The sequence below is a fragment of the Hemicordylus capensis genome, chromosome 1 (genome assembly GCF_027244095.1).
Source record: "Hemicordylus capensis ecotype Gifberg chromosome 1, rHemCap1.1.pri, whole genome shotgun sequence".
Classification (NCBI taxonomy): domain Eukaryota; kingdom Metazoa; phylum Chordata; class Lepidosauria; order Squamata; family Cordylidae; genus Hemicordylus; species Hemicordylus capensis.
The window spans coordinates 160949548-160969059 of record NC_069657.1 but is presented as its reverse complement, the minus strand read 5'-3'; the positions used below and the strand labels follow the sequence as shown (position 1 = coordinate 160969059).

The 19512-nt window shown below is 42.4% G+C and overlaps 1 protein-coding gene across 9 annotated transcripts in view; it reads right to left on the bottom strand.

Moving 5' to 3' along the window:
- Positions 1 to 19512, bottom strand: part of LOC128322765 (uncharacterized) — a 40910-nt gene that overhangs the window by 18520 nt on the left and 2878 nt on the right. For 3 of the 9 annotated variants that reach the window (XR_008305983.1, XR_008305982.1, XR_008305984.1), the window contains exons 2-3: positions 2107 to 2244; positions 1357 to 1464 (exon numbers count right to left, since the gene is read on the bottom strand). The exons of 2 other annotated variants lie outside the window; for them this stretch is intronic. The gene's annotated coding sequence lies outside the window, so the exon portion shown is untranslated. Of the gene's footprint in view, positions 1 to 1356; positions 1465 to 2106; positions 2245 to 19512 lie in introns of those variants that run through there. 4 more of the 9 variants (XM_053244670.1, XR_008305985.1, XM_053244683.1 and 1 more) reach the window with 4 other exon arrangements.

Genomic DNA, 19512 nt, shown 5'->3' with positions numbered 1-19512 from the left:
GAATTAGCTTGTTTTGATGTTGTTTTTAGCAGCACTATTAATTTATGCCTATAGGTAATGTTAATACTATCAAATCCATTCTACTTCAAAGCCTATTCGTACAGAAAATATAGGGTTTTTTAATTTTTTTAAAAAATGGATGATATACTGTGACCTGAAAGTGTTTGATTAAATAATTTGTTTAGGACAGTCTGGAAGAAAATGCTAATTTGTTTCTTCTGATCTCCTTGTTTAGTAGCTGTGTTGGAATGAGAGTAAAGTTTTACCAGTTCTTAAGATTTCTTTCTCTTTGAAAAGAACTGAACATTACTATTTATCCAGGTAGTACTAAAAGAAGATAAACATTTATTAACTTGTAACCATGGAGTTCCACAGAAAGCATGATTAGCTTTATGACTCAGTGTGCTAGTGTTGGTCACCCCAGACACAATTGTAAATCTTAACATTGTTATGTTTGAATTGGAATGTTCACTGTTGAACTTTATGTCCACTGATGTATCTTCTAAAAATGGCACCCAGCCTATTTCACATTCATTTAATCACAGCAGCTAATTTTATATCGTACTGTCACTTTTTGTTCTGCTGCCTTAGAAAAAAATGATCTACTTACTGAACTCCTTTAACATTCTGTTGATCTTTCTGTATAAAAATACACTATCTTTGCATTCAACTTTGTTATTCCTCCCATTCTCATGCATGATGCCATTGTATGATTCCAAGAGTCGGAAAGTGTGAGGGCACACCCATGTGGCAGTTTTGAAGAACAAATAATGCTTGTGTAATACTATGCACCATCTTCCTTTCAATTACTTACTGAATTGGAACCGCTTAATACTATTTGCTCTAGTCGTTTCTTTCCTCTTCCACTTCATTCTGTCTATAGTCTGCCTATATTCCACTGTGCTTTTCTAGGATACAAAGGCAAACATTGGAGGCAATTTGATCTCAGCTACTGAAAATCCTGTACTCTTGAAGCCAGTTGTTGCTTTTTCATATACCAAAGTTACTATTTTGTAGGGAATGGCATGTCTAATACACTACAAAAATAGCCATGCCAGTGCATATATTGGTCCTAGGACACATGGCCAATCCTGCATTGTATGCTTTTTCAACTAGACATGGAGCGGAGAGGTGGGGCATTATTTGTAATAGAATAGGAAACTGTGACACTTCACTAATTTTCCTAATGGTTTGCTCATTGTGGTTTGCTTTAGCCAGTCCATTCCATTGACTAACCTTAGAGTGACATTTTATCTCTGATCTACCTTGTATATACAAGGGCTAATTTGACAGTTTTTGAGCTGTTTATAGCAACACCATGAACTTGGGAAGAATTTGGGAATTCAGCATAGTCACCAATCTATTTCTGAAGGTCAGGAAAGTTGATATGGTGCTGCCAGCAGAGCTCAGAAGTTATCGGCCTTTCCTCTCTCCTCTGCCCATTTTCGCCGGTGGTCCCAGAATCTAAGGAAATATTAAGGCAATTCTTGAAGCAGGGCAATAGATTTGAGACGATACTGCTGACAGCCTTTCTGCTAGTTTTCAGAGGTGAAAACTTAAGTTACAGCTTAAGACTTAACAAAAGATTATCCTGAGAACTGGATAGTGTGTTGTAAAAAACGGTATGTATTAAACTTCAGAGTATGAATCTCCATTTATAAATTAATATTGGAATTGGCCTCCAGAAAGAATATGGCCCATGTTACCATGTGAGAGGCAATCTAACGAGGCTTTTTATTTCTTAAAACAAAATTGTTTGCCTGCTATATCGTAAGGTGATCTGGAAGAGCTGATAAAAGACCCAGCTAATAAAAGGCAAAGCCTGCACAGTAACTACTTGCTTCTAAAGCTACCTGATTTGCCCCTTTGGGAACTGTTATGAAAGAATCCCAGTTACTGCTACCAGCCCTTTCACTGACTCAGGATAGGATATTTAAGCCATATACATTTCATGGTGCATTCTGAATTGGTAACATGGCAGAGAGAGTTCTAGGTTAGAAACTGGCCTGTTCTGCCTCTCCCTACAATTGCAGATGAGCAGCTTCCAATCAGAAGGATTTCTTGTCTTATTTCTGGATTCTGTCTGCCTTCAACTTTCAAACTCACTCTCTCAAGGTACAACTGTAAGTAGCTCCTCTTCCTTGGTGTTTCCTACTGTGGAGAGCTCTTCTCCACAGGTCATAAAATCACAGCTTTCATTTAGGCTGGCTTTGCCTGTCTTCTCACTGGACTGTCAGATGAGTCCTAGGAAAAAAGATGGACAGTTCTTTTAAAAAGGGCTTACCCAGCCAGTGAAGAAAATTGATTAGTCAACTATCAATTGAGCCCTTATGCTAGGAGATCATTTTGAGCAAACTGGCCAGCAGTCAAATGCAATAATTAACTGGAAAACGTGGCTGAGAAGAAAATAGGATCACCAATAAGTTGGAGACTAGGATGGTTCCTAAGACTTCCACTGTGGAAGAGTTTACATTAGCACTTGCAGTTTATGGATGTTAAATGTCACATGCTCTTCCGTTGTGCACATGTTCCCAGGAGTTCAGGAATGCATACTCCCAGCTGAGATAATTGTTGCAGCAGTTTTAATCAAATGTTATTGAACAAGTAGCAAAGGACTCTTGTTTTATTCCAAAGCTGATGCCTCAAAATGTTACCTAAGAACCAACTATAGTCTTATATTGATGCCCCTTAGGAGGTTGCCGTTAAAATCGGCAGAATGGTATTTAGGGAAAGAAGGCTTAAGATGGCCATTTTTTCACTTTCCCTCTTAAAAGTGTGTTTCCTTCACTGGGGGAGAGAGATAGGCACCTGTATCATTTTATCTGGGGAAGTGGGAAGAAGTGTGATTTGGACTGGAAAACAATGCATGGTGAAAGGGTTAAGCAACCCTTCTTCCCCCGCCTCTGCACTGTTTTTCTTATTTTTTTTAAATTGGGAAGAAAGCTACACAAATATGTGTGTTACCTAGTTTGGCCGTAATTTATTGCTTCTTTGCCATTTTGCTGACCAATATGCTACATATCTGAACACTATTTTTGCAGTATTTTAACATGGAGTTAAGAACCTAATGGAAAGTGTTTTAGTGGCAACACTTTGGCCTAACCAGTAATTTGGATTAAGAGGCTAAAACAAATTTAATAGACTACAAGATGTATTTAGGCTTTCACTGCATCCACACTGCTAGGGCTTGGGCAGTCTGGTTAGTGCACTAATGCTAACATTCTATTAGTCTGTCAGTGCTGCAAGATAGGGCAGTGCAGTAAATTTAAAAACCAAAAATTGCTGCTGTTGGAACAGGAACCTTTTGTTCAGGGCAAAACAGAGCAAACAGTGGCTGCTCCACTGTCAGTTAGTTGGTTGATAGATGCTCTGCGTGTGCATTGTTAGTCTTGTTGTGCACGTGACGTGTTCCCCAGCTCACTAAATGGAATGAGAACTCTGTGGACCCAGGTCACGATATGCACATTGAAGCTTTGTGTAGTCTTCAGTCATGTCCAGTGTACTGGAAGACTCTAACCTTCCAACTACTTTAGTAAATTGTGTGTTCAGTTGAGGGGGGTGTTCATATGGTCACCACCAAGTCAGTAAGTTGAGAGTTTTCTGGTTCCCGGTTAGCGTATGCTCCTGGCAGGCATGCCATGTGAACCGCTAACCACCAATTCCAATCCTGTACTGGATTGCTGATATTCTACTTAGATTTTACAGCCCAACTTCAAACCTTCCGTTACAGAAATTGGGCAAGTCTCAGGAAGTCTGTTGCAGGAAACAGCAGTTAGCAGCTTCACACAATGTCCACCAGAAGTGTATGTTCGTTTACTGACTTGGCAGCAATCGGATGAATCTACCCAATGCATGTTTCTCTATGGAGAAAAACACATAGTTATAGTTATTCATCAATCCATATGTAAATAAGCTCCTCTCTTCTACAAAATAAACATTCCGAAATTTGATTTCCTGCCACTTCTAGCTTTAAAATCCTATTTTCATTTCAGTAGGCTGTTAAGTAATCTTATCTTCAAGTCTGCCTTATTCTCAATTCCTGTAAAGACAATCTTTAGTATGTCTTTTGAAATGTGCTTTAATATGAGTTGTTCGTGGCACTGTTGCGCCTAGAAAAAAGCTCACACTCTAATGTAAGTTATTTTCTGTGTATAGGGCAGAACTAAAGCAGAACACTTTTGCTTATGCCATTATGGTTTCTGTGGTGTACTTAATAGTTACATAAATAAGGTTTCTAGTTTTGTGTGTGAACTTCTTTTGTATCAGTTTGGAATGACATAGAAAAGACTGCTTTCCAAAAAAAGAGAGCAATGTTTCAAGTGGAAAACTTCTGGTTATTGTAAAATAAACAGCAGATTATGAAAAATGTGCTGCTTCTGCTGCATAACTCCCTTTAGCAGAAAAGGTTGGCACTTGTATGGACCAGTTTACAAAGCTGTTGTAATATTTCATATAAAATATTGATATAAACTGGATTTTTATGCATAACCATGTGATGGAATTTGATAAAAGGGCAGTCTTTTGTAACCTTTTTTCTATGTTGTGAAAAATACAATTGTAATTTTTATAAGTCTGATTTACAAAATTTACAATAACTTAAATGTTTTCAAATATTTTGAAACCTATTATTACCTGGGGCTCTGAGATACAACTTTTATGCATGCTTAGAAGATATTCCTACTAGTGGTTTTGTGAAATAGTTTACTAACTTGACAGTTTTTCCAATATTGCTTTGTGAAATAATACAATAGTGTATGCCTGGATTTGGAGTAATTATGAATGATAACTAAGCACTGTAGTTTAAATAAACTATTCTAAATGAACTTGGCATGCAGCAGTATTTTAGCATAAGCATATTTGAGTGGATGAGTGCTTGGTTAAATCCTATTATTAAAGTACATCACTTTTCATACATATTGTTTGCTTTTTTGATAATCTTTTGTATAATTTTTAATTGTTTGCAGTCCTTTCAGAGAGGTTCTAAAGAACCAGTACGAATTACGACATTGTACCTTTTAGAGTAGTGTCATGATGTCCTGAATTTTCCTCTCTATTTCCTGAACATCCCTTTTTTAACGAAGCTGCGCACAAAAAGCCCCCTGTACAGCTTATTGTTGTTACGTTGCTATCCATTTTCAAGCAGCTGGTTTTCATTGAGGCTATTCCCACAATCACTGGAAAGCAGGCTAAGGGAGCTTAGCCCGTTTTCCAGGAATTGTGGGAACCACTAGGCTTGCAGGCAAGCCCGGTGCTCCCAAGGCAGCTAGCCCACCTAATTCTCCCTCCCCTTAAATGAAGTTAGCGGAGCGAGCACTCAGTTAACCTCATTTTGTTGCTCGTGTGTTGCCGTGGCGCATGGTGACACATGAGTAGACCCCCGACAGGGAGGCTGCAAGTAGTCTTCCAGGCTCGGGGGCATCTTGGAACTTCTGGGGGTCACATGGCCCCCGATCCCCACAGCCCCTGCTGGCTCGGTGATGGAGTCGGCAGCTACAAGTGGCTGCTCATCTGCAGGGAGAGCGGGCAAAGCCCGCTCTCCCCACAGACCTGGAAGAAGCTCTTCTCGCCAATTGTAAGAAGAGCATTGTGTTGTACTTTTGCCTTCCATATGACACAAGCTGATTTTAGCCCCACTGGAGAAAAATGGTAGGCATACAATAGGTATTTTCTTCCCCAGAGCACCTCCACCTACTTATACCAGCTGACATTCAGCACAAGGAATCACTGATGCAGTGAGAGAGCAGCCTAGCTGAACTTCCCACTCTAAATGCACAGGTGCACCAGAGAAATGGCAATTTCTGACACACTACCCTTTCCCAGGGAGCCTTCTGTGCCATGCAAGAATATATCCCTGAGGGTTGCAAAGCCCTTGGGGACATTTTTTTGGGTGGTACCAAGAGCTTCCTAGTGAAGGAGAAGCAAAAACTGCCACTAATGTAAAATCTTAAATACAATTATAAAATAAACATCATTTCCAATCTTTCTAGTCTTTTTTAAGCACGTTTTTGGCATCAATAGAGATGTGAAAAGTAACCAGTACTCCAGATTTGGGGTAAGCAGAGGCTTTTAGTTGGGAAGAGAGCTTGTCCTGTATGAGCAACTCCCAAATCTTACCAAACCAACATTTAAATTTTGGAGAATTCCTCCTCTTACATTCTTTGGGAATACAAAATTTTGCTGCCAATAATAAAAGCATCATCAGTTCCCTGAATAAAGCAGTGGTGGCTCCTCGGGGATTAGCAAAACTATTTCAAAATTATTTGAGATGACATTATCATATACTATTTATTGACCTTCCTAAATTGTGTAAGCTTCCTCTCAAATGACTACCTGTGTTGTTCCTCTATCAAGATAGGTCATTTCTTTAGCATGGTCTAGTCTCTGCTCTATTATGCCCTATCTGAATCACCTTGTGGCAAACTTAATCACAAAATAACTTTGGTATCCAATGAAATGTCCTTTATTTTTTGGGTTATTTAGGTGGCAGTTGAATATTCTGGCTCACAACATTAGATTAAGCATGGTGGTGTCTTTGACCAGTTTATTGGAAGTTTCAGGAGTTGCGAGGGGACTACATGTTACATATGCATGCATGCAATGAAACAAAGTTTTGTCCCCCCGCACCCCACAAACAATCTCATGGAGAAAGTGGAGGAGTAAGTTCTTAATCTTTTCACTGGCAACAATTTTGTGCTTAAAAACACCTGTTCTTGGTTACTCTTCCCCTGGGATTCCAGAGGTGTGTATGATCTGAAATCACTTTGGGGAAAACATCTGGCACGGGAGGGGGAACGGGATGCTCGGGGGGGGGGGATTAGCAACAGACTGTTGCTCTAAAACAGCTATGACAATATGATGCTCATTTGCTGCCCTCCGATGTTAGATGTGGGAAGAACAGTTATGGTGCATTTCATTTTCAAACATTTCATCTCCAGCTGTTCCTTTCCAATTACAAGGTAGAACTCTTGAGCACTGCAGAACATCCTGGGGTATATTCTAGAGTGTACAATCATTTCACATGGAATACAGGCAAAGCTTATGATATATGGGCTTAATATTTCCCTGCATTAACTGAGAGCGCATAATGAATAAGCTTAAAGATACTCCAGTCAAGATGGCAAAGGGTCAGTTATTTCATGAGGTAAGGTGGTTGCCTTAGGCAGCAGATTATTCGGGTGCCAAGAATTATATCAATAATGTGATGTTAAAAGTGCATGTATAACAGTGGCTGAATCATTTTACCCCAGGAAAGGGTGCAGCTAACAAATTAGCTAAGGTTAATGAAGGCAACCTTTACCATAGATGGCACCTAAAACTTTTCTTTTAAGCAAGGCCTTTGAAAGAGTATGAGTGTTAGCCACTGGGATGGATCACCAGTCATGACACTCTTGTCTTCTCCCCCCCCCCTTTAAATTGTAAACAGCTTTGTGGGTTTGCAAGACCAAAACCCTCTTTGGTACTATGACAGTTCTGTAGCCTTTAAAGGAGAGTGTTATTTTTGTCTTGTCCATTTTGGGGTCCTAGTGACGTCAAGTGCTGAAACCAGCATAGTTCAAAGACCTGACAGTATGATAAATCATTTGGCTCAATAAGCGAGTTGAGCCTAGTGTGTGTGTGTGTGTGTGTGTGTGTGTGTGTGTATAGAGCAGGCCTGCTCAACTTCGACCCTCCTGCAGATGTTGGCCTACAATTCCCATAATCCTTGGCTATCGGCCACTGTGACTGGGGATTATGGGAGTTGCAGTCCAAGAACAGCTGGGGGGCCTAAATTGAGCAGGCCTGGTGTAGAGCCTCCAAACAGCTTAGCTTCAGATGAATAAAATCTCATGGATTAAAACAAAGGTGCCAGTTAGTCACCCACCCATTCAGGTTCACCTGCTGCTGCTCTTCATCATGCCTGTTCTCAAGAAAGGGGTGATGCCAATGTGAACAGAAAGGGGAAGCAAGTTACATGAAGGCTTCCACCTACACAGGTGGCTGGATGTCTCAAAGTGCAGGAATCCTACTCCACAGATCTTGTGCAGTAGAAGGGTGTTGCTAAACCTGCCACCGGAAGAGAACACTATTTCCCAGTTACCCAGTCTGCAACAGAGAAAAGCATACAACCTTGCTATCAGATTTAGTACTAAATCAGTCTTCCAATCTTTTTTTAAGGAAAGAATTGTACATGTTACACTTGCAAGAGTGTGTAAAATTAAATCCCTGCTTAACAGAGCTGCAACCAGAGAGGGACATGTAGTTTTCCAATAATGAAACTCAGCGAGCTCATTAATTCAAAAGCTGTTATAAGCTATGATGAACCATATTTCATCTCAGCAGGAACCTGCTCGTGCATCATGTCCTGTTCCATCAACTGCCACCACAGAGTGACCGGAGACACTCTTTCTTTGAGGTGAAGAACGAAGAGCACCCATGTTTCAGTTGAGGTGCCCCCTCTCTCCTCCAACTGCTACCACAGAGCAACTACAACCATTTTGCTCTCGGGTGAGAAGAGCCTAAAGAGCACAACATGTAAAGATTTAAACATGTTTCTTATTGTATGGTTCTTTACTTATGCTCTTCTATAAACTGCTTTGGGAAGTTAATCTGAGAAGAGGCATATACATGTCAATGATAAATAACTGAATAATAGTTTAGGGGTAGGACAGTGGTAGTTAATTGGCAAGACAGATGTGGTGACAGACCCAGAAAAGGGACTTAGGGTTGTGGAGGGCAGCTTGTTGAAAGTGTCAACTCAATGTCCGGCAGCTGTGAAAAAGACCAATTCCATGCTTGGAATCACTAGGAAGGGGCATTGAACATAAAACTGCTAATATTACCATGCCATTATACAAAACTATGGTGTGGCCAAATTTGGAGTACTGCGTACAGTTCTGGTCACCGTATCTTAAGGAGGACATTGTAGAACTGGAAAAGGTGAAGAGGGAAACCAAGATGATCAGGGGTCTAGAGTACCTTTCCCTGCTAACAGGGCAAAGGTGTACCTTTTTAACACGTCGGTTCTCTTTAATTAGCAGGGGAAGAGTAACTATCGACCCCTACCACAGTACCTCCAGTGACTGTTGCTGGTGTCTATCTTATGTTTCTGTTTAGATCAGGCCTGCTCAACTTAGGCCCCCCAGCTGTTTTTGAACTACAACTCCCATAATCCTCAGCCACAGTGGCCAATAGCTTGGGATTATGGGAATTGGGATTATGGGAATTGTAGGCCAACATCTGCAGGAGGGCCGAAGTTGAGCAGCCCTGGTTTAGATTGTGAGCCCTTTGGGGATGGCGATCCATTTTATTTATGTGTTATTTCTTCTGTGTAAACAGCTTAGGAAACTTTTGTTGAAAAACAGTATATAAATATTGGTGGTGGTGGATATGAAGCAAGGCTACAGCATCTGGGGCTTTTTACTTTAGACAAAAGACAACTGTGGGGAGACATGATAGAGGTCTATAAAATCATACATAGTGTAGAGGAAGTTGAAAGAGATACGTTTTTCTCCCTCTCGCATAACACTAGAACCAGGAATCATCCCATAAAACTGGTTGCCAAGAAATTTAGGATGTACTTTTTCACACAATGCACAATCAACTTGTGGAATTTTCTGCCACATGCTGTGGTGACAGCAGGCAACCTGGATGACTTTAAGAGGGGTTTGGATAAATTAATGGAGGAGAGGTCTACCAACAGCTACTAGTCTGAGGGTGATAGGCCAGCTCCAACCTCAGAGGCAGGATGCCTCTGACTATCATTTGCAGGGGAGTAACAGCAGGAAAGAGGGCATGCCCTCAGCTCTTGCCTGTAGGCTTCCCAGCAGCACCTGGTGGGCTACTGTGTGAAACAAGATGCTGGACTGGATGGGCCTTGGGCCTGATTCAGCAGGGCTGTTCTTGTGTTTTTATATTGTATGCAAAATGCCCCGGGTTCTACTTCTAGCATCTTGAGATAAGACTGAGAAAGACTCTTGTCTGAAACATACTTTGAGTGAGAGAAATAAGGGGGATTGCCGCCTCTTAAGATGGTGTTTGTCATTTGCAGTTTTAATAACTATGTTTATTAAAAAATATTACATCTATTTTGAAAATCTACTGTCTGATTCATTGGGATACCTTTTTAATGTGTCATAGTTCTTAATGTGATAACAGTTTTTAATGTGTGTATTTACTATTGTAGACCTATTTTTAAAAATGGGTTTTCTTATTTAAAAGTACACATTTGTTTGATACAGAAAACAATTGCCACAAATAATAATAAAAAAAGTTTACAACGTTAACACAACAACTAATGTGGAGTTGCTTTGCAACACAAAGAACTGCTTTCATTCTAATGTCACTGTCATGTTATACTGCCCAAGGAGTTTTTGTATGTATAGAAATGTACCAAATAAATAAATATACATTAAAGGATCTTACTAAATGTTCCTGAGAAAATAAAATATTCAGAGAATGTTCAGCTCAGAAAAAGCTATGTATTAGAAAAATACAGGAAAGTAAATAGATAGAACCTGCATTTGGATTGGTTCACAACCAGAGCTCAGATAATGGCAATTTTATCATATCTCTGGCCTGGTATTTAGGAGTTGGTGACTAGAGATAATGGAGAAACCCCGTATTTATACTTAAAAGTTACCCCCAGGAATAGCAGGAGAGCATATGAATTAGTAACGCTTTAGGAAATGGCAGAGGTGCCATAAGGAACTCTCATACCCAATATATCTTAAACCAGTTCCAAGTTTTCAATGTTCAAAGGTAGTATACCAGTGGATAGCAGACGCTGGGAGGTGGGTACAACAGTGGGGAAATCTGGGCCTTCATGCTCTGTCTGTGGACTCCCAGGAAGCATCCGGTCCGCCACTGTGTCAAACAGGATGCTGGTCTTGATAATTTCTGTGTCTGGTCTAGTAGATTTATTCTTGTCCATAGTACATTTCCTATCAGCCTGATACAGTAAACTATTATGGTCTTGCTAAAATTGTGGTATCTGGGATCAGTACCTTGAAGGATAATTTATTTTCCTGCTGTATGTGCCTTCAAGGAAATTAACTAAGTATCTAGAAGAGCTAGGTTCAAAGTTAACTTCCCCATTAGCTAGATTCAAATCTGCAAGTGACACCAGATCCATTGTTCTTGGGCTTGATTGTCAAAGAATAATCCCAGAATAATTCTATCTCCAAAAGTGCTGTTTTCCCTAGGAGGCAGGATCAGAAATCACTGATCCTAGAGGAACATTGCACATCATGTTTCATTTTCAGATGGATGCTGAATTTTTACATGGATGCTGATATTTAGCTGAGTAACCTTCTAACATCTTAATGCCACCTCAGGAGGCTTCAGTCATTACAGACCCAAAGTAGGGAAGCAAAAGGCAAGTTTATCTTTCAGCTTTCTCCCCTAAATTACCTGTATTTGTTGACACTTCTTTCTCTCTGTTTACACCAAGGACAACAAAATGAGCCATGGCCAGCCCTATGCTTAAGAAGAAATAAGACATAAGAAATGAGAAGCACCGAAAATAACTCAGTGCATACATCTGAGAGGCTTCTCACGTGTTTTCATATGGCGGACTGCACTAGAAAGAAAAGTAGAAGTGTAGATACTCTCCTGGAGAAGTGAACATATACTGAAATAACGATAGGTCTGGGTTTGACGTTGACATAGGTTATTTTATGATCTCTAAAGATATCCAGCACTCTCTTCCCCACTAGTTTGCCTCACTGCTAAAAATGAGGATTTGAATCTCCTTTTCTCCTGTATAAGATGTCTCCTGCAATCAGTACCCACACAGTTGAGAACCAGTGTTGTGTAGTGGTTAGAGTGTTAAGACTAGGATTTGGGTCAAATCCTTTCCCAATAAGCCATGAAACTCCCTCCCTGTGGGACTTTAGGTAAGATACATACTCTCTCTCCTCCAAACCTGCCTCATAGGATTGTTGTGAGGATAAAAGTGGGAAAGAATAACAAGTACTTTGTTGTGACCTCCAAAGGCTCCAATTACCCTTTGGAGCATAGGAGCAACTTTTTGGAGAAAGCACAGGATATGAGTTTATAAAATATTTCTGTTGACTTTTAGCCACATGAATGCCAATCCTAAGCATATAAACTCAGAAGCAAATTCAACTAGGTGTTGTTTTTTTTACACCTCTTACCCGGTTTGATCCCTTCTATTAACTACATTTAAGCAGAAAATATATGTGACTACAGTATATGTTAAGCAGAAGGAAAAGCCACAAGTTTGCTATCAACTTAGGTTTATATATCCATCAAACTGATTTCAAACAGGACAACAGAATGGCTTACATGGAGTTACCCCAATTTCTTAGGATTTACAGATAAGCATTTCAAGGCCAAGAGAGCTTTTGAAAGGACTTTCCTATGATCTGATCTGCAAAGCATTATTTTGAAGAAAGTGTATAAGAAGAGGTACTTTTGGTGATGGAGAAGGGGAGAATTTTTAGTGTTAATGTTAGCAATTTGTGACGCTACTTTCAAGAAGTTGGGGTACGTTAGTCCACTACAAGCTTATAAAAGATACCGTATGTAAGTTTTATACTGTTACAAGCATAAAGCAAAATAAGATAGTAAGTATTATAAGGAGAAACATTGGCATAGAGGACCATTTTCTCATGTATTTTGCTATGTAAGCCATTTTGATAACTTTGTTGGTAAAAAAAGGCAGTATATAAATATTGTAATAATATAAGGCAAAGACATCAGGAAAACATACACAAGATTAATAGGGATGTGCAAAAAGTTCGAGGGGGGTTTGGTTCTACATCTAACCGGGTCAATCTGATGGTTCTGGGGTCGAACCGAACACACACACAACCCGTTCGGCCCAACCTTGGACCGAACCCCCCCCCCCCCCGACGGTTCTGGCTTTTGGGGGGGGTTTGTTTGTAATTAAATTTTTCCCCTCTAGCCCCTTCAGGGGGCTTCCTCTAGGCTGCGGGTGTGTGTGTGTCTGCAAAGGTTCCCCCTCCCCCCGCCGGCCTCATTTATCACAGCTGCAGCCCGTTTTAACCGCTTTTTTGGCCCGTTCGGGCCTTGGTAAGTTGGCATGGTGGCCATTTTCTCCACCACCGCGCATGCGCAAATGGCCTCTGTGAGGCCTGGCATGGCCCAGGGCCTCACAGAGGCCATTTGCGCATGTGCGGTGGCCATTTAATTTTTTTTTTAAACAGACGAAACCGGGGGGGGGGGTTTTCTAAGGGGTGCCGGACCAAACTGGTCCAGTCAAGTTCGAGTCCAGTCCGGACTCGAACCGAACTGAGCCAGCCGGTTCCATGCACATCCCTACAGATTAAGGCTATAAGCAGTTTAGTATCTTTTTTTAAAAAGCACATAATTAACCAAATGTTGTTAGAGCATGTTTCTTCCCTCATTATTTTGAAAGCTTTTAATACTTTTGTAGTGACTAATTTCCTCACAAGAATATATACTATTGGGGTGGGGGAGGGTTTCTTACAAGTCTGTATTAGAATAGTTTTAGCTTATGCTTGGTATCTGAAAATTATTTGTTTTTAAGTTTGAAAATCTCTCTCTCTTACACACACACACAAAGATGCAGAAGGAAGTGTGTGTGTGGTGGAATATCTCTCTCTCTCTCTCTCTCTCTCTCTCTCTCACACACACACACACACACACACACACACACACACACACTATCCTATCTATTCTATATATATATAGAATAGATAGGATAGAATAGATAGATAGATAGAATGAATAGATAGATAGAAGCTCCAAAATGGGGTGAGAAGTAGGTGTGGAAGAACAAACAAATGGGCTTTTAAATGCGCACGCGCGCGCGCACACACACACGTTCATACAGGGGGGAAGAGAGAAACAGTGACTTAAGTGAAAGGAACAAATCTCTCTCTCATGCACAAAGCAAATAGGTTTCCAGTGTTTACTTGCTTTGATGAGCTCAGCTTTTCCTCCTGGCTGGCAGTGGCTTGCTCTGCATTTGCATTCAAATGCCACGGAGAGGAGGAGCACAAGCCAGGAGAGCCAATTAGGCTGCTGGTGCCATGAGAAGGCAGGGCAGGGAAAGAAGATGATGAACCCTTCTCCCCCCCTGTTTCTGTTAATGGCTGTGGCAACAGCGAGGGGCAGCATGCAGGATGGGGGTTGGGTACTCCACTTTGGCAGAGAGCAGCCAGTGTTTTTGATGTGGGGAGACCCTCTGGGGCTCCCGGAAGTGCCCAGGACTCTGCAGGCCCAGAGACATTTGTCCTCCCTTACTCTATTATAGCTACATCCCTGGAGGAAGATTAGTAAGGGGGAAAGGGGAGGGCAAGTTCATCTGCGTCAATTTTGGCACAGGATGTGGAGGGAGTGGAGATTGTGGGTGGAATCACCAACACACTTGTGAGAAGGGAAGGGAGCAGCAGCCACCAAAGTATGGAACTGGGGATGAAAATAATGGCGCTGGACTGTGGAGCCTGGGAAACAAGCTTTACAATTAAAGCTGTGGGCACTTGCAGGAGACTTCAGGAGGAGGTGAGTGAGCTTTCCATCTGCCTCCCTCCCCCTTTCCCCTGTTTGGGGTGGTCAGGCCACACCCTGGCTGAGTGCTTGTCCTTCCTGATTGCTCTGACACCGAGCAGCTGGCCACCTCAGCCCACTGCTGTGTGAGAGACCGCTGATCGGGCTGTTCCAACTCTGTGGCCTTTAAAAGAAGGAAGCCCCTGCTGGAAGCACAGCCGCCGGCGCAAGTTGCTGGCAGACGGGCCGGCCTTCGGGGTAGGATATCTACGCATTGTTTTAGACTCCTGGTAGGGACAGTTCTGTTTTGTTGCTGGCTTGCAATTAGTTGAGCCTGGTGTAAGTATGTGTCTTGGGTCGTCGGGAGATGGAGAGGCAGGTGGCGTCTTTGGGGCAGCCATTCCAGTGGTGATGGGGGAATCAACCAATATTTGATGCTGACAGATCAGCAGGTCATAAGAGGGGGAGGGGATTTAGTAACTTAATAATGGTTTCTCCCTCAATCAGGCCTACGACCTCTTTGGCCTTAGAGGGCAGTCCCTTCAAACCACAGACCCTTGCCTTATTGCTTTATAATGCCAGGTCGGTCCAAAATAAGCCTGAGATAATCCATGATCTGATCTTGGATGAAGGTGCCTATCTGGTGTGCATTACAGAGACCTGGGCGGGAGAGGCTAATGGCCCAGTTTGGTCCCAGCTCCTTTCAATGGGTTACTCCGTGGTGGAGCAGGTGAGAGGATGTGGGCAGGGAGGTGGGGTGGCTGTGGTCTATAAGTATACTATCTCCCTTACCAGGATCCCTGACAGGGATTTGGCCTATACTGAATGTATGTTCTTAAGTCTAGGGACCAAGGATAGATTGGGACTTCTGTGGGTATACTGATCACCCTGTTGTCCAACAGAGTCTCTAACTGAGCTGACGGACCTGGTTGCTGAGTTGGCATTGGAGTGGACCAGGTTGTTGGTGGTGGAGGACTTCAATGTCCATTTTGGGAGCGGGTTGTCAGGGGCGACTCAGGAGTTTGTAGCGGCCATGACAACGATGGGCCTATCCCAAGTGGTTTCTGGACCAATGCATGATGCAGGTCACAAGCTCGACATGGTCTTTTGCTCTAATCAGGGTGGTGTTCTGTGGGTGGGGCCCCCTGTTATCTCCCTACTGTCATGGATGGACCACTATATGGTTAAGGGAAGGCTTGCAATCACAACCTACCTCTGTAGGGGTGAAGGATGCATTAGGTTTGTCCACCAGAGAAGGTTATTGGATCCAATAGGATTCCAAGAAGACTTGGAAAGGTTTCAAGCTGGCTCTGCTAGTGATTCTGTCGATGCTCTGGTGCAAACATGGAATAATGAACTTACTAGAGCGATAGACACAATCGCACCTAAGCGTCCCTGGTAAATATCATAAATGCTTCAATGAGGGAGGACAGGATGCCTTCTTGTCTTAAGGAGACAATTATTACACCTTATTTGTAGAAACCTGCTTTGGATCCCTCAGAGTTAGCTAATTACAGGCCTGTCTCCAATCTCCCTCGGCTGGACAAGGTGATTGAGTGAGTGGTTGCTTCTCAGCTACAGGCAGTTTTGGATGACAGAGATTATTTAGATCAGGGTTTCCCAACGTGTGGGTCCCCAGATGTTATTGGACTTCAACTCCCATAATCCCCAGCCCCAGTGGCCTTTGGTTGGGAATTATGGGAGTTGAAGTCCAATTACATCTGGGGACCCAAACGTTGAGAATCACTGATTTAGATCCTTTACAGACGGGCTTTCGGGTGGGCTATGGGATTGAGACTAGGGATGTGCGTTTCGTTTCGGATACAAAACATTTTGTGTACAAAACAGGCCATTGCGGCTGTTTTGTAGCCAAAACAAAACACCCAATGCTCAAAACAGAAAATTTTGTAGCCAAAACAAAACATCCCTGTTTCGGATACAAAACGTTTTGTTGTTTCGGCTGTTTTGGAATTCCATTTTGCAATCGCAAAGAGTCTTTCTCCTTCAGTCTCCATTTTGAATTTTGACATCTGTTTGAATTTCCAGCCCTTCCAGCCTGCAGATTGGCCAGCAAAAGCATGGGCTGATCTGCTGGCAATTGCCTCCTTATTCCCTTTAAGCAAATTTAAGGGTAAATTTTACCCTCATTGGCTAGTGGGGCAGTGTGCATTTACCCTCATTGCCCAATGGGGCAGTGTGCATTTCATTGTTGTTGTTTCACACTGTTGTGTGTAGATCAGTTGAATTTTGGGCGGGGGGGATGTGGATGTGCATGACCTTTGGAAATCTGCCTGATTTTCTTCCAAAGCTCTGCTGTTGATGTGTGATGTTGATGTTATTTGGGGTGGAATCGGGGCAGAAAGGGGGCTTTGGGGGCAGAAGAGTGGTTCAGGTAGTAGTGCCCCAATGGGTGCCTGCTGCCACCCAGATTCCAAACAAATTGGGGAAAGGGCTTATTTTTAAAGAATTTTTGAAAAAGGGGCAGAAAGGGGGCCTGAGGGGCAAAACAGTGAGTTGGGTGGCAGTGCCCCAAGGGGTGCCTGCCACAACCCAGATTCCAAAGGAATAGGGCAAAGGGCTGATTTCTTAGGAATTGTTGAAATTTATGCTTCTTTAAGGTTCCCCACCCCCAGGGAATAATGGAGGTTTCAGCAGACCCATAACTCCACCAGGAGGGCACTGGGGTGACCGGGAGTGAGTGGTTGTGTAGTGCACATAGGGTGCCAACCACCCCCATGGGTTGCTAACCCATGGGGTGCTGGGTTCTGTTGTTTCTGAGGTGTTCTGAGTGTAGATTTTCTGGTAGCATATGAGATTTTCAACAACAAACCATGAATCCACTCTCATATGCTACCAGAGAATCTGAATCTACACTCAAAACATCTGAGAAACAACAGAAGCCAGTACCCCATGGGTTAGCAACCCATGGGGGTGGTTGGCACCCTATGTGCTCTACACCACCACTCACTCTGGACCACCCTGGTGCCCCCCAAGTGCAGTTATGGGGCAGGAATTATGGAGGTCCATCATTCTCTATGGGGAAGAACTTTACAGATGCGCAAACTCCATTACATCTTGTGTCTTATGTTTCTTTTTAGAATGTGAGCCCTTTGGGGACAGGGAGCCATCTTATTTGTTATTTCTCTTTGTAAACTGCTCTGAGCCATTTTTGGAAGGGCGGTATAGAAATTGAATTATTATTATTATTATTATTATTATTATTATTATTATTATTATTATAAATCAGCCCTCTGCCCAATTCCTTTGAAATAATTCTGGCAGCTTCCTTGCCACCACTGGGCACTACCACCCACCCTACTCTGCTCTGGGCCACTCCTTTCCCCCCAACATGAAGCTATATTTTTGCTGAAACCTCCATTCTTCCCTATGAAAAGAATCCTATACTTCAAAAATTCACCAAAAATCAGCCCTTTGCCCAATTACTCTGAAACTTGGGAGGTAGTTTCCATCCATCTGGCACTACCACCACCACCCACTAGTTTTTCCCTGGGGCCATTTTTCAAAATCCAAAACGTTTCGGATTTGGATTTTGCAATTTCGAACAAAAAACAAAATTGGGGTGTTTCGGATTGGCTGATTTCGAACAAAGAACAAAATGGGGTTGTTTCGGATTCGGGCCAAAAACAAAACAGAAAACAAAACAAAACGCACAACCCTAATTGAGACTGCCTTCTTCAGCCTGATGGATGATCTCCAATTGGTGATGGACAGAGGAAGTGTGACTCTGCTGATTCTTTTAGCTCTCTCAGTGGCTTTCGATACCATTGACTCTGATATCCTGCTGGGTCGCTTGAATTAGGTGGGATTGGGTGGCACTGTTTTACAGTGGTTTCATTCCTACCTCTTTGGAAGATTCCAGATGGTGTTTTTGGAGACTATTGCTCTGAAAAGCGAGAGCTGAAGGGTGGGGTTCCACAAGACTCCAAACTGTCTCCAATGCTTTTTAACATCTACATGAAACCGCTGGAAGAGATTGTCAGGAAGTTTGGTCTGGGGTGCTATCAATATGCTGATGACACCCAGATCTATTTCTCCATACCAACTTCATCAGGAAATGGCATGAACCCTCGCCCACCAAGTGCCTGCATGGAGGCGATATTGGGTTGGATGAGGGATATTAAGCTGAAGTTGAATCCAAACAAGATGGAGGTACTGTCTGTAGGTGGTCGGGATCTGAGAGATGGTTTAGATCTGCCTGTTCTGGATGGGGTTACACTCCCCCTAAAAGATCAGGTTCATAGTCTGGGAGTGCTCCTGGATCCCAAACTCTCCCTGATTTATCAGGTTGAGGCTGTGGCCAGGAGTGCTTTTTATCCACTTTGGACTATACGTCCATTCTTGGAGACTAGTGACCTTAAAACAGTGGTACATATGCTGGTACTCTCTAGGCTTGACTACTGTAATGCACTCTGCGTGGGGCTGCCTTTGTACATAATTCGGAAACTACAATTGGTACAGAACATGGCAGCCAGACTGGTCTCTGGGTTTACCTGAAGGGACCATATAATAATGATTCTAAAAGAACTGCACTGGTTGCTGATAGGTTTCAGAATGAAATACAGAGTGCTAGTTATTACCTATAAGGCCCCTAATGGCTTAGGTCCAGGGTATTTAAGAGAGCGCTTTCGTTGTTGTGAACCCTGACACCTATTAAGATCATCTGGAGAGGAACAATTACGGGTGTCGCCGGGCCTTTTCTGTGGCTGCCCCAGGGCTCCCTGCTGAAATAAAAGCATCTCCTTCTCTCTTTGCTTTTAGGAGGACCCTGAAGATGTACCTGTTTTCCCAGGCCTTCAAATGAGGTTCGATATCTAAATTTTAATGTGTTTTTATCTGATCTTTATCTTTGTATGACTTTTAATTGTTAGATTTTATGTTTTAATTCTGTATAGTGCCTAGAGATTTTTATACTAGATGGTATATAAATTCAATTAATACATAAAATGATAAAAATTAGCTTCTCCCTTCCCTTCTCCTTTTTCTTCCTTACATCTCCCTCTCTCTGTCTCCTGCTCT